The sequence below is a fragment of the Haemaphysalis longicornis genome, unplaced genomic scaffold (genome assembly GCF_048455015.1).
Source record: "Haemaphysalis longicornis isolate Haplotype H1 unplaced genomic scaffold, Haemaphysalis longicornis Haplotype H1 scaffold_1, whole genome shotgun sequence".
NCBI classification, from domain to species: domain Eukaryota; kingdom Metazoa; phylum Arthropoda; class Arachnida; order Ixodida; family Ixodidae; genus Haemaphysalis; species Haemaphysalis longicornis.
In genome coordinates this window covers 369,452,117-369,467,211 of record NW_027526203.1, presented here as the reverse complement: position 1 = coordinate 369,467,211, position 15,095 = coordinate 369,452,117, and the positions used below count along the sequence as shown (strand labels likewise).

General features: G+C 49.5%; 1 protein-coding gene and 1 non-coding gene across 2 annotated transcripts in view; both read right to left on the bottom strand.

Annotated features, from left to right (window-relative positions):
* LOC144155066 (T-box protein H15-like) overlaps positions 1-15,095 on the bottom strand; it is a 127,282-nt gene that overhangs the window by 65,744 nt on the left and 46,443 nt on the right.
* Trnan-guu (transfer RNA asparagine (anticodon GUU)) lies at positions 7,490-7,563 on the bottom strand. Its single transcript has one exon. It is a non-coding gene; the product is annotated as a tRNA-Asn (tRNA).

The following is a 15,095-nucleotide window of genomic DNA, read 5'->3' as shown; positions in this document are numbered from 1 at the left end:
CGGCCACTAAAGCGTTTCAATCCAAGCCAATGATGAAACTAAGGCGAACGAGTGATGTAATGGCGGTCTGTGACTACACAGACGGCCTTTATGTGAGCCGCATAGACGCTAGCGCCAGATTCCTCTCTAGTGTATATTGTAAGAAACTCTATGCTCCTGATCGTGGCAGCTATTCTGCCCTTGACGCGGGCCCAACTGTTTTCAGGCCAGAGGCACCTTTTTACTGCGAAGTAGCATATGTCCCTCCTTCCCCTTCCCCCCCCCCCTCCGTTTTCATTCCGGTGAAGCCGATTTACTTGGCGCCGCTCCGGGTCTCCTCCTCGCCACAGCCGACCCCTTTTTCACAACGGTTATCACAGCGGTTATACCTCCCGCCACCACCGATGCCTCTTTTGCAAGTTGCGCAGCGGCTGACAGCGGCCGTAGCGCCGTTATCAGATGATTGCGGAGAATCAACAGCCGCGCGAATGGGTATAAATACGGCCGAAAGCCGCCACCACCACCGCAAACGAGAATGTAGCCGCCTCGACTTCCACCTCGCCCACTAGCTGCGGGTTCCTGCCGATTGAAAGCAACGAGCCCCGTTGAAACGCCGGCGTGAGCACATTATTCTTCTTTAGCTTGAAAGCCATTCCGAGCAACATTGTCGCGTCGGCGACCTTCGTTAACCAGCTGGTAATAGTTCATCTGCAAGAAGAAGAATAACAGATCTCAGTCTGGCCGCATATAAAGTCTTTCTCTCTCCCTTCGCCAGTGTATTTCACGCCTAATTATGCGCCCATCCCCGGTTGCCGGGTTAGGCGTGCACGGGTTGGGGGTGGAGGGAGGGGGCATGCACGCATAGCGGGGCTTAATGCCACTAACGATGACATACCCGTTGTGGTGGTGGGAGGTTTCAACGTTGGAATCTCATGGCTCAATGAGTTCAGCTGTCCTCCGCAGTCGAACGGTTTGGGTCTGGGTTGGTGTGTTTCACAGAGAATAAGATGCCTGCAACTGGACAGCGAAAGGTACGCCCACGTGTGCGTCCTCTAGAATTAAGGTCGAGGCCTTCGAGGTGTTAATTTGCTATGGGATGGAGGCATGTCGTTTGCTTGGAGGAAGAAGAGGGGGAACTGAAGAAGCGTCATCCCGAACAGAAGCGTGAATGGGCGCGAAAACAACAGAAAGCTGCTGCCGCTGCCACTGCCGCCTGAAGTTCCAGCTGGTCGAGTAGCTACGAATCCCTCCCGGATGAACAGCAACTGGCCCGATTGGAACGCCGACGTGGGCCGATATCACTTTTTTTGCTTTCAAAGTGACATGTTCGGCAGTGTCGTTCACTTCTAAGCACCCGCTCAATATCGCTGGCCGGTTAGGAGTGGAGGGAGAGGGGGCGGGCACGCGCAGCTGAAAGTTTCATGCCCTTACTGATGACATGTACGTTGTGTTGGCGTAAGGTTTAAACGTACCCGTCAAGCAGCCCAATGCGACCGGTCCGGTGTTCTCAGTGATAGAATGGATTGGGTTGGCGTGTTACACAAACAGTAAGATGCCTATGACGCAGGAGGGAAAGAGAGAGCCCTACGCTTGTCCGCTAGGATACAGCTCGAGTCTTTCCAAATTTCATTCTGGTGATTGGATAGGAAGCATGCTCAGTCGTAAATTACAAACAAACGTGTTGTGTTTCGTGCACTCCGTAAAGGGCGCTCAGCTTCGCAGGTCATCCGTTTTCACAGAGTGGAAGGGCACTATTTTTTTTCGTTTTTAGCGTGAACTTCACTGGCAGTGCCATCATGCTCGTGGCGACATCTTCATCCTCGGATCATGACAAGTGCCAGAGTGATCCATTGTTACGACATACGGTGCATTCGAACGAGTATTTGGGTGGATGTCAGGTGACTTTGGTCATTGGCACTTTAACATGCCGAGCAGAGAGCCAGGAACGCAGGAACGTCGGTGAGGAGGAACACGGGCCTCAGGCAGTCGGTAGCCACGACGTTCTCACGCCCATTTCTGAGGATGGTCGCCGTGCTGGACGAACAGCGGAAAAACTGTAAAGGTCCTTCGTGTGTGGGCCTTAGTGTGGTGGCCACAGGTTATCTCTCCGGACGAAGACGTGAGGCTTGCCTAGAAGTCTGGGTTTAAAAATACGTCAGGGGAGTAATGGGACGCACGCGATGAAAGCAGAACCGGAGTTGTCCGAGTTGTCCGATATTTAAGACGTATCATTCAGTAGGGTGCAGAAGGTCACCAGGTAATAAATAGTAAGTGCATCTGCGCGTATTGGGCACCACGAAGCTTAGAAGGCGCTGGGAATAAGGGTTGGGTCCCGGCTGAGTTGCGCACAAGCAGCTTATATGGGAATCGGTCGCCACCGGTCCGTATAGTGCGCTCGGTTCGATGGAGCTTTGGGGGAAGCGGGGTGTGTGCGAGTATAAGTGCGCTTGGAATAGCAGCACGTGTTAGGAATTCCAGAATTTTGCCCTTACAACTCCCAATTCTCTGACGGGTATACTGAACAACATAGTAATTGGCGACGCCCTCGATATCTGGTTCATTATCAGTTATGAGCGCAGATCTGATATTGGTTGCAGAGCGGCGACTGCTTTTAAAGACGATAGTCTTTCTTGGGCTACCTAAACCAAGAAATTTTGGTCTGCCTGTATCTCACTCTGTCTGTCTGTGGCTCGATTCAGCCACCCGGCCAAAGTGAAACAAAATCTGCGCAATAGTCTTATCAAATAGTCACAGCCAAATCTAAACGTCTAAGTCAGGTGGCGATATTCATACTTGTCAACATTGTTGAAAAATAACAAGACATTGCGCAAATATAAGACAGAAAATTAATGCATAAGTGATATTTACAGTGTTCCTTTTAGAACACTGGCCTGGAGCAGTGAAACGCGGTAAATTTAAATTGACTTGAGCAAACCTTTGGCGTGTTTACCTCGGGAGGAGCGCGACGGAAGAGGAACAGCATGAGAGGTGAGCGGGAAAGCGAAGGGAGGCATTTACTTGGCAAATGTCGACAAAGACTATCGTCTTTTGTCGACATTTTCCAACGAAAGGAGCATACACGCGGCCAATTTTTTTAAATATGATTTTTAAGGACACCAGAAAATGTAAGGCGTGTTGGTGTCACAGCACTTCGGATGCGCAACAGAACTTCCAACAACCAAGAAATCCGGTCTCACGTTACGTCCCTTGCCGCCATGTAGTCACGAAGAAGCCTTGAAGCTCTTCGACGTTGCCGCGCTAAGGACGCAAGTTGTGAGAGATGATACTCACAGACCGACCCTGACCAAATATATCTGCAATGCATGCCGAATGGCCGCCTCCAAATAAAAATTTTACCATCCTTTCCTAAAGAAAGTTGAGAGAAGCGCGAAAGTTTCCTCAGATCAAAAGTACGTCAAAAGTGCGCCAAAACCTTCTCTAAAAGTGCCTCTAACCTTCGCTGAAAGTGCGTCCAATCGATCGTCAAACCTTCAAAGACCTAAATCACAAACGAAGAACGAAGTTCAACGAACCCATGTGACGGTTTTTCGCGCACTAAGTAAACGCCTCTAACGAACGATCAAAATGTATACCGATACGTGGTTTATGAGACAAAGACATACTTTGTACCCATTCTTTATGATCGATGCGTGTATTGTTTTATCTAAAGGCGTTCCTTGTTGGCGATTTTCAGGTAACCGTTTTGACACAATGGAAGCCCGGCTTCACGCACGTGCCGTGTGTCCAGAGATCTTATCAGACCTTTTCGGTCGACGAACCCGTCTGTAAGGAAATGCATCAGTTTTTTGACAGGACGCTATCGGTCCTATTAAGAAAGCTTTCGCTTTAAAATGGTAGTGGCTGGGAGCCGAAAACGGCCAGGGAAGCTAGTTGAAATTACTCCCGATGCCCCTTTCTTTTGCTTCTGGCATACATAGGCTTTTAGTTTGTTACTGCTGCATCTATTGGTACGGCCAACAATAAAATAAGTAATTTAGAAGTACGAAGTCTACAACCCCTGTTTCGCGGCAAGTTTACATTTGTTGTAGTGAAGTAAGCGCCCTCGTCGAGGGTTACTTCGGAAGGCTGACAGGGTCAGACAGCGGGATGAGACAACATCGTCTGGACTAACACGCTTGAGCACATGGTGATGCACGTCACGGTATTAGGCAGATGGCCCGTTTCCGTTTGCCTCCATCTAAAATAACAAGAGCTATCAGAGGCGGCGACCAACAGGAAGTGCGGAATCGGGCTACTAACGTCGTGTTAATCATCCTGTGCGCAGGCCTATCAAGCGAGACGGTGTCAGATAAGCCTGCTTAGCACGAGAACAAGAGCAGAAAACACAATTAACGTGGCAACACGAAGGCAAAAAGATCACGTTACCGGAATGCGCTGCCTTGCAGAAAAGACCTAATGGCTCAGTAGGCATCTTCACCCGCTCGAACACAATAAATAGTGCGTGCAGAGATACCACACGTATCGCCGCGTTACTTAACGCGCGAACACGGGCGCCAGGAAAGAAAGGCATTCTTCGCAATCAGTCGCTCGGCGGCTCGCCAAGATACAACGCTCGAGCAGATGGCAGCCTATCGAGGCCAACAGTGGCCGCTAATTGCTTCTCGGTCAAATATCGCGCTCGATATTCGCGCACTATCTCGTCCTATCTTAAGCACACGTTTTCTTTTTCTTCGCCTTTCCCGCGCCGCCGCCGAAAAGTCGAGAACACGTCCGACTCGGGCAGCACTCGAGGGACAGGCCGCTTGTGTGCTCAAGCCCTTGTGGCTGGCGCCTCAGCTTATCGAGCGCAGCCTGCAGACACGCGACCCGCAGGCGTCAAGTCTGCTGGCGGCTTCCGTGCGCCGCCGCCTCCTTTGCTGCAGGGGCGCGTCGGCTCCCCTGCACCACGCTGCGGCGCACAGCCCGCCTGCGGTCGCTCGGTGGCGCCGCTTGCAAACGACAAGAGGGCCACGATGCGTCCTGAGAAACGCGATCCTTCCGACAGCCCGGTTACAGCGTTGGTTGCTGGTAGCCTGAAGGCATTATTGACCCATCCTGCTGCCAGCTATTTCAGCATGACTCCGTAACGAGTCGTCACCGTTGTATTGTCGGGCTTGATTTTAGCAATGCTTGCTTGGTCGCTATGTTTCAGCACGGTTTGGCGAAGGTGCGGAATAAAAGGTGGTACCGTTCGAGGGTGCTGCATAGTCACAGACCCACCGTGCATGACTCCGTAGGCATGGTGGTAGGGCGGAGCGCAAGCAAATGAAAATCAATCCACAACTGTCAAAGAGAACAACCCGTAGAGCAAATGCAAGTGACAGAAAGAACAGTGGAGCATTTTTTAGAGCGAAAAGAGGCACTTCCATACTCAGATAATGTACCTATCTAGTACAAAATTGTGTATTCTGGCAAACAAAAAGAATACAAGATTTCGCAACAATGGAAGCAAGGACCGCACAGGGAAAATCGCAGGAGCACCCAAGTGGGAATTCTCGACTTCACTACTAAAGACACATGCACACCTGGGAAGCAGTTTTTCCAGGCTCTATTTAGACTGTCTGGTACCAAAGTATAAAGATCCTAGTTCCCCCATGTGTCCCAATAAGCGCTATATTACAAGCCCCTTTAGAGTCGGCTTCACTACAAAATGCATAAGCTCTGTTATGAAGACATTTTTTTCGGGGCCATACAAGGTGTTATATGAAAATATGAATGCCCTAAGGCCTTCATGAAGTAAATACTCTAATATTAAATGATCCACAAAATCCAATGTATCCCTATGCCCATAGGATAAAGTGCTCCAGAGCTCTATACCCCGAGTCCACAAATGCATTGCTGGGAATGCATTGAATGACCGTCGCCACTTGACACTGCAGGGACGCAGCCCATGGACTTATACACGCCCCCAAAACACCCCCCTAACACCCCTCCAGAAGGATTTGGGCACCCCCCCCCTCCCCCCCCCAAAAAAAAATTCACAACGACGGTCACCCCGCCCAGGGATTTATACCCCCCCCCCCCCCCCCCCCTCAACAGGCCCCAACGTCGGGACGAGGGACGAGGTGGCAAGGACGCCGCATTCACTTTGAGACTTCAAGCAAGTCAACGACCGTCGCCTGCGGGTTCTCAGGCGGAATCCTTAGCAGGAAACAGCCTTTCTGTCGACCCCGCAGGAATTCAACAATCCGAATCTGCACCGAGCTCCTCCACTTCGATATCGCACCCCCTTGTGCTGAACCGCATGGAGCGTTTTCTGCTCGCGAAAACGCGCCGCGCACGCCACAGGCGCGCTGACGCTGCCGCCGAGCCACCCGCACGCTGTGCGCGGCGCGGCAGGCGGCGGCAACATGGCGGCGGCTTCGGCCGCGAAGTGGTATAGGGAGCTCGAGCGGCCGCTTCTAAGCGCTCTCTAAAATGCCGCTCAAGGCACGCACGAAGTTGCTTGTGCGGTAAAGGAGCTTATAATGTGGGTGAAAACGGTACTACAAAAGATCATCCGCGCCGCTAGTGAAAGCGCCCATTCAATATCCGCTGGGGTGGTAAGCCTAAACATCTCCGGCGGAGCCAGCCGGCTGTCTCGAGTCCTTCGAAACCGCCGCCATGAGGCGCGCGCCTCCCCATTGGCGGGACCTTACATTGGCGCAAGTCACCAGGCTCCTCCCACTGCCGCGCGCGACGCGCGTCAAAATCTACCCAAGGCAGATGCTGCCGCGGGCGCAGGATCGTCGACGCGGGCGTCGAAAAAACGCACGCGCAACGCCGACGCGCGCGAATCGCGTGAAAAAACGCTCCATGCGGTTCGGCCTTTACGCACGTTATGGTACATCGAAACCAGACCTTCCACACCACGTCTGGTCCTGCCCTCGCCTTGCCGTACTGCGAGCCCAACACTGCCCGACGTGGGTTCACTCTAATGAAGAGTGGATTCGCCCCACTTGCCGCTAAAGGATACCGTGATCGAACTTTGGACCTTCGTCTGTGCGGCCTCCATGGCGGAGCATTATTAGCGTCCTCCCTGCCTTTCCCCTTCCCAATGCGGCTTCTGGCCGTGCCTTCTTATTCTGAATAAGGATTGTTCCTTCCTTCCTGGGAAGACTTTTCTTATGGGCAATATAAAACGTCTGATGTCAAAGTATGAAGGCTGAAGGGCTTTTTATTCAATGCACCCATAAGACCCCATGTATGCCTGGTAGAGCGCTATACATCGAGTCCTTTTGAAGTCGGCTTCACGGCTGCTCAAGAACGCAATGCTGGGAAGACATGTTTTAGGCGAAATACAGGCTGTCCTGTCTTATATGGAAATATGAACAACTGCCGACTTTCTATTTCCTTATGCGACAAAAGTGACACATAACGTTGCAGATGGACAGCTTGTATTCTCGTTGGGCTCACATGGAAGCCTTAATTATTTAAAAAAACGCAGCGTTGATGAACGTGAAAACGATCTCCTTAAAAGGCCCCAATGGTGTAGAATGACAGATTTAGAAAAAAAAAAAAGATTCTCCGCCGCCCCCGGGAGGGCTCGAACCTCCAACCTTTCGGTTAACAGCCGAACGCGCTAGCCAATTGCGCCACGGAGGCGAGGACGCGCTAAGCGGCGAAATGAACGACAGCATCACTGTGCATCGCTAGTTTTCTGACAGGCACGGTGCAGAGTAGAGTATTTTTAAAACCATGCTGGCGGGTATTGTTTGCATCTCGTTGAAGCACAAATTTACTGCCTATCAGTACTGGATGAATGGTATTGCAAAAACACCGCAGTACATAGTTCGACACAAAGCAAGTTATCGGCTATGTTCTCACACCGAACGCGTTAGTGCACCGAACGCGTTAGTGAAACCAAAATATTAGGCCAACGTCTGCACCACAGTAAACATTGCGTCTCAGAAATGATTGCTTGGTGGTTGCTTGTGACAGCGAGTTTCAGTAGCAGAAGAGAACACCAATTACGCGAACGAAAAAAAAAAGCAAGTATGCAGGAACAAAGGGAAAACGCGTAGCAGGCAGCTGCACTTTCATGAAGCGGTTGACACCGTGCTCCCACTAAATGCGACGGCCCATGAAAGTTCTAATCACTGTTGCAAAAATAGGTGCACACGTGAAATTCCTCAGGGTGATAACCACACAGCTGCGCGTGGGAACGGCACAATAAGCATGACTTCGCTTGCGGTCTCCATGGCAACGCGAGAAAAGTTTACAGCTGAGGCACTTCGCTATAGCTTTTTGCAGGTTTTAAACGGTTATATCACTTAATCATAAATCGCCCAATGCCGTTGTAAATCACCTAATGTCGAGCCAGACTGAGAATGCAGTGATTTTGCTTCCCAAGTATTCAACTGCCATTGTAGTAGCTAGCGCTAACGGAAACATATTTAGCATTTTATGGCGTCACCAATAGATGGGGCATGTAGGCAAAATTTTCGCCGTCGATCCGCGGATGGAACGACACAAGAACGGAGAGCAGAGTGCGGGGGAGAGGGTTGGCGTGAGCCGAGCCGGTGGTGAGCGCTGCGTTCGCTCTGCTGTGGCATTGCAGTGTAGTGGCGGCTCGTGCGACGCTCCCGTCGCACATGATGTGCCGACGCGTACCGTACCCGCTTGTAGACATTGCAAAACGGAGTACGCAGCGAGTGCAGGGCCGAATAGGTGGCAACAAGGATGGAATGGGAATGATGGTGACAAAGTGCTGATACTCGTGGACGAAGAAAGGAGCGACAGTCAGCCAATGCCACTTCTAAAGCGACCGCTGAGACGGCCACACAAACGCAAAGCACTGTTGGCACAGTGTGAGAGGAGTGTGCGAGAACCGCTGCGTTGCGTGCTTCTAAAGACGGAGAAAGGCGTTCGCATCGGGCGGACCCTCAAGTTCGCGAGGGGGATGCTCCCGTATTTTTAAAATTCACCGTTGGATCTTCTATAAAATTTATTATATATCCCTTCAGACATATATAGCTTATACTGGCACCGCTCAGAATGAAAGGTGCTCAATAGCATGCTTCGTGAAATCAGGGCTATATAAAAGTCTCTAAATTATTTTACAGCTGAAAACACTATAGAGCGCCAAAATAGAAAAATACAAACTCCAGTGGTTGAAGTTTTAGTGGGTTAAGATTAGGAACCATAAAAAAAAACGCCTTTAGAGTAGCATCAGCATGCAAGCATTCAGCTGACAACAAGAAAGCGCGCTCTGCTGAAATAGCTGTTGTTAGTATTGAAACGTGCATTTGGTGCGAGCTCGCACCCGCCTCAGTATCTCATTGGCTAAGGCGTTATGCTGCTGAATTAGAGCATCCGCATTCAGCCCATCTGGCCGCGGTGCCAGTTTTTCTGGTAGAGGCGAGAGCTGTAGTGCCATCAAATATCTCGCTTTTTATTTTTATGCTGTATACATATAACAATACCTATTCGCCGAGTATTAATGAAAATAGAACCAAAGGTGGGTGGCGGCCAGCATAGAATTAATTAATTAAAACGCATTCAATAGAAATTAATCCATAGATCTCCAACCATGATACACTTCACAGCAAAAAGTGTAGCTTCGGCGTGTAAAACATAACCCCCAAATCAGATTTTGTTGTTGTTGTTGCGCGCTCGCGCACTGCGCATTTAATTTCTTTTCCTGATTTGCATGTGTGACGGATTCTGTGTATCGTTGTGCTTATAACATAACATCCCATACGCGGCTTGGGGAAGAATGTTCGGCCCCTTCTCTGAAATTTCTCTGCATTGGGTGACGAGCTCGGTGACTCTGCCGTTCATTAAAAAAATAATTGAGAGCCACTAGTGGATCTTTAGGAATGCGTGAGCATCTCGCACCTCTCCTTCTCGAATTTGAGGCTCGGCCCGTGCATACGTTTTGCTCCTGCCTTATAAGTCCGCTATACGGCGTTTCTCGCCCGCTCCTCGTGCACCGTACAAACCGGGCCTTGGAGAGAGAGAGAGAGAGAGAGAGAGAGAGAGAGAGAGAGAGAGAGAGAGAGAGAGAGAGAGAGAGAGAGAGAGAGAGAGAGAGAGAGAGAGAGAGAGAGAGAGAGAGAGAGAGAGAGAGAGAGAGAGAGAGAGAGAGAGAGAGAGAGAGAGCTTTAATGAACTCTGAAGAGGTTAGCCCCACAGACGGCGGGGCTCGCTACTTCAAATGAGGGTGAACATAGTGAGGCGAAAAAAGAAACAAAAAGGGGACGCAGCAGCAATGAATAATAGGGAGACGAAAAAAAAATCAGTTAAGAGCGTAGAAAAAAATTTACAGCACTAGGAGAAAAAAAAATCTGAGGACCCCAAGGTTAAAGAACCTCGATTAATCCCGATAAGAGAGCCTTTGTCCCTCGCACCGCGTCAGCGTGATTTTGCCACAGACCAATAAAGCGATGAAGCTCTAAAGAGTTTCCGCGTAGCAGTCGCACGAGAGTTCTTTTCGCTGTTTCGAGATTACTTGTATGCTGCGGGCAGTAACACAAGACATGCCGTATATCTTCCCTCACAGGGCAGTGTAACCGCCTCATTGGTCACGTTTGCTTGCTTTACCAGCGGCAACGGCTGCCTATCGCCCCTTGTTTTGTCCGCCAGTGTCGGCATTTCGTCGCTGCCATTTCCATTCGTTCTTCTTTTGCCGCCCTGCATTGGCTGCAGGCTCCATTCTGCAATGCGGACGCGCGGTGAGGATAGTCACGGGACCCGCCGGCGCATCGGCCCAGGAAGGCGGCGAACCGCGCTTCAACTTGACGTCTTCCGGGCAACTTCTGACGCGGAGCGAGGGCAGGGCCACGCGCTCTTTCGTTCTCTGTGCTGTCGCTCAGGGGGCGGATCGACGGCGAAAACTTTGGGATGAACCATGTATTGCTCACGCAGTAATAAAGACATTCTTCAATGCCTTTTTTACCCCAAGCAATGCAGTCAGCTCAAGTGGCCCGCTCTGCATGGTCACCCATTTTGCAGTGTCCCTGAAGACACGAGAAACTGAAGACGTCCGACCAAAAGAGGCCCGACAAGCGCCTGTCCTGTGCCTTCTTGTGAACATCTGCGCGTTCAGCTTTATTAGGGACATGCCAGCAGATATTTTGCCGTCGACTCGTGGGCACAGCGCGACACAAGAACAGGGAACGGGAGGGGGGTGACGTCAAGCTTGCAGCCGGCAGCGACGTTGGGTGCAGGGGCGCTGTACGCGCCTATCTGGCGGCTTAGTTGCTCGGGGTAACGTCAGGTCGAGGCGTGCTAGCGCGTCTCGGCGCCGTATGCCAGCGTTGATGCGCCGTGTCAATTGGATTGTGGCATGAATGCAGGGCCGAGTAGGCGGCAAACGAATACAGAATGTTATCGATGGCGACGGAATAACATAACTGCTGAACACCGAAAGGAGCGGCACGCTTAACGCCGGTGCTAAGCGCGCAAATGTGACCACAGAGGCGGCGGAGCAGCAAAACGCGCGCTTGGCACAGTATACGGATTCTGATTGCAAACGGCGCGGGACAAACGCCGAGTTGCAGACTTGTGAAGCGAGAAAAGGCGTGGTCGTTGGGCCGATCCTCAATCTCGCGAGGCAGACTCCGCTCTGAGGGCTGCGATTATAACACATTGCTAAGGATCCACGAATACATATTCCATTAATTTTCGCAGTGCATCAATGAATCTAAACCAACTTGTCTAGCAAACATCTTAGAAGAAAAGAGAAGACACCCCCAGCAGTTCTTTTAAGCTGTATTGTTTCTTGGTGCTATCGTTGTCGCCGTTTTGTCTTTGCCTTTATAACTTTCTTTTCGCTCTTTGTGAGGTTCTCCATTCCCTCCTTTTTCCACTGGCCTGCACCATAACCCACGGAATTAAATACTGCACACGCCACTGCAACCGCTCTTATAATGCGCTTTTTAATACTTTTTTGCAGCAACTGCGCCTTTTTCACGTGCGTGATAACGGGATAGTGTCGAATGCGAACTTTTTCGTCAGTGTCAGCGTCATGTTGCTGCAGTGGAGAAAAAAAGTGAGCTATGTATCTTTGAATTGGAAGGCGCGCAGGGTTTATCAGCTGTTCGCATAGGTTAACACTTCAGTTCTTCGCAAATAGAGCCGCCTGATAAGCAGGCAGTGTTACACGCCGGCCGAGCGCTGTTCACGTCGCGCAGAAGCGCTCGGACAGAAGTAAGCCACTCCGGTCGACGTTGTTGAAATAACATAAGCTTAGTTTGGCCCCTTTGCCTCAACGCAAAAACTGAACTCCTGAAACCGCGCTTATGACACCACACCGGCCGCGTGGGCCGTGCGTAAACCAGCGAAAGGCGTCGCCAAAATGACCGGAAGGAGGGGCGCTTTCATTCAGATGGGAAAGAAAAAGGATCTTAGTCCCCTGAAAAAAATCTTATAAATAAAAGATCGATTTTTACGTTACGGTAGAATGTACAAGGCAAAAAGATTGATGGCTGTAAAACGCAGATAATTGGTGTACGCCAACAAAATTCGCCTTGTTATACAGCTACACCATGGGCTGTCGGTGAGGTTGGTGGTTTGAAGCATAGTTTCGTAGTAAGTATACTAAAGACAAAACTGCACCTGGGAATCCATGTCGTCGTGGGGGGTTATGGGAAGACCCCCTCTTTTGGCTTGGGCTTGACGATTGGATACTTAAGCGGTTTTGGGGATTTGCTTTCTCACTATGCATCAACACATCAACGAGCTACGAGGAAGCCGAAAACCTCCCTGTTCTGTGGTAGCCGCGTTCGGTGAAAAGGCAGGCAGTGCGTGATCGTACCTGACGTTGGTCATGCCGTAGTCGAAGGACGTATGACTTAGCGGGTAATATGTCGCCGCGAAAGTTGTAGCTGACAAAAAAAAAAAGAAACAAAACGTTCCTCGGCGAAGACAAGATCCGACAGACACGGCGCCTGTATCTGTCCTATCTTCTCTTCGTCTGCGACTGTCTAACGCCACGTTTTCTTTTTTCTTCAAGTATTAACCAACTCGCTCAGCAACAAATTTTGTTAAACTGCAGCTGACGGTCGGTTCCCCGGTTCACCACGAAGACGACGTTTTCATAGGCACGCTAAAAAAGCTTTCCGAACTCTTCAAACAACTTATTATCTAAATAAAGGTAAAATTAATAAAACGAGAGTCTATAATGAATTTTTTTCCCAAAGTATTAACATTGTTGTTAACTACCAGCTTGGCCTGCAGAATAGTAGGCACAACCGCTCCTGCAAAAATACTCGTTACTTCCTTTTTCTTTAGCCTTAAAACAGCCTGTTTTATTTTACACTTATATAGTAACACACCATTCTTTGCATTTTTTGGGGTACTGTGTTCGAATATACGGCCACTAAAGCGTTTCAATCCAAGCCAATGCTGAAACTAAGGCGAGCGCATGATATAATGGCGGCCCTTGACTACACAGACGGCCTTGATGTGAGCCGCATAGACGCTAGCGCCAGATTCCTCTCTAGTGTATATTGTAAGAAACTCTATGGTTTGAAGCAAAAGATTGGCCATCTTGAAAGAAAAATAAGAAAAAAACTAACCCGGGGAAAGTTTTCAAGGAAGATGTAAACATCATACAGCGCAACCCCCCTCCGATTCCGCCACTCTTGTTTTAGGTTTTGTGGTTTGGAAATAGCTTCGGCCGCCCTCAATTCCTGGAGTAAGTTGCCGATCTCCACAGCTTCCTAATTCTGGTCCATAAAGGCACTCGTGTGGGTTCTTCAACCTCCAATATCCGACACCGTTGAGTTTAGGGTGTTGAGCGCAACGGAGTGCATGGCTGTAAACAACTCATTGTTGCTGGATTGATGGTCGGTTGCTGAAAAGAGTGTCGGTTCAGACGTTTGCGAGTCCTTGGTGCGTGCAAACGTATGAACCGAAACGTCTGATGCCGAATGGTTGAATGGTATCGTGGATGGCTAGAAAACATTGCCGACATCTTCGGTCAATTATTTGCTTTTAGTAACCGTCTATGTGTGTGATTGTTTTCAAATAGTATTCGGATTCTCTTGTTCGGTACTGCATTCAGTATACTCAACATTCTGTCAGTATGGAGTAAACTGACGGTTGAAGTTTTTATCCGTGATCACTGTCAACTTCTTGGGCGTGTTCCCTTCCTGGGGATATTTTGGGCGGGAATTTCGTTTCGTTTGGATTTCGCCTTTTTTTTTTTGTTTCTTGCAAGTGCACTTGTCGCAAAAGCACATCTCGTGGCATAAGCTCGGTGCGGCTAACAACAGTTTGTAAGCAGTGCGTCCGCTGTAAGTTCTTATACGGGGATTCAGCACAAGAAATATAATTTCTTTACGCAGTCTGCATCCAGCTGCTGCAAATTTGTAACGTTTTACAAGCACCATCAAACTGATCCAAGCAATTGCCACTGAAATAGACGCGTTAACATCTGAAATGTGTCATCTCCGTTCTAAAAATGTGCTTCTTTGTGGGAAAAAGGCAAACGGCTTTTCCACCCTTGTGCCGGATCGACAGGCAAACCCAAATGCCGGTGCTGCAAGGTTCCCCACAACCATACAAACCACTGAGCCAACCACCAAAGCTTAGGCATATCTTGGTACGGGTAAGCGGTCCTTGCTCAATTGGTGGCGCCGAAAGCGCCGACAGCCTGGGCTTTTTCCTACCAGTCTCAAAACCAGTACCGAGACGTCCGGCATACTAAAGAATTTTGGCCGCGCTCGTCTGTGACAAAACGGCAAAGTATACAAGATTGCAAACAAGGTATAACATGTACAGAACCTTTTATATTGCTCTAGATGGTCAATTTCGAATTCGATGAAATTTCGAAGAAATATGAGCTCTGACCGAACGACATCTTTCGTCCTTATTACTTATTCCGTCCTTATTATTAAGAGTGTATTCGACCTCTGAGGCACTCCGAAAAGTCGACGAGCACCCTAACTACACCTATAATGTTCGTCATTGGGAAAATTTGGTGGTGGTATAAAGTGTGAGGTATACGAAGGGCCATTAGACAACAAATAAGGTGCTCTTTGTCTGTGCTTGCGAGCGTGAATGTGTTAATGTAGGGTTCGGTGTTAGCGATTTTTATTTTCTTAATCTGCTTACTTTTTTCGGTTTTCGTTTCACACGAATATTTTCTGGGGGGGGGGGGGGTGAATTTATTTGCCGCTGAACACACT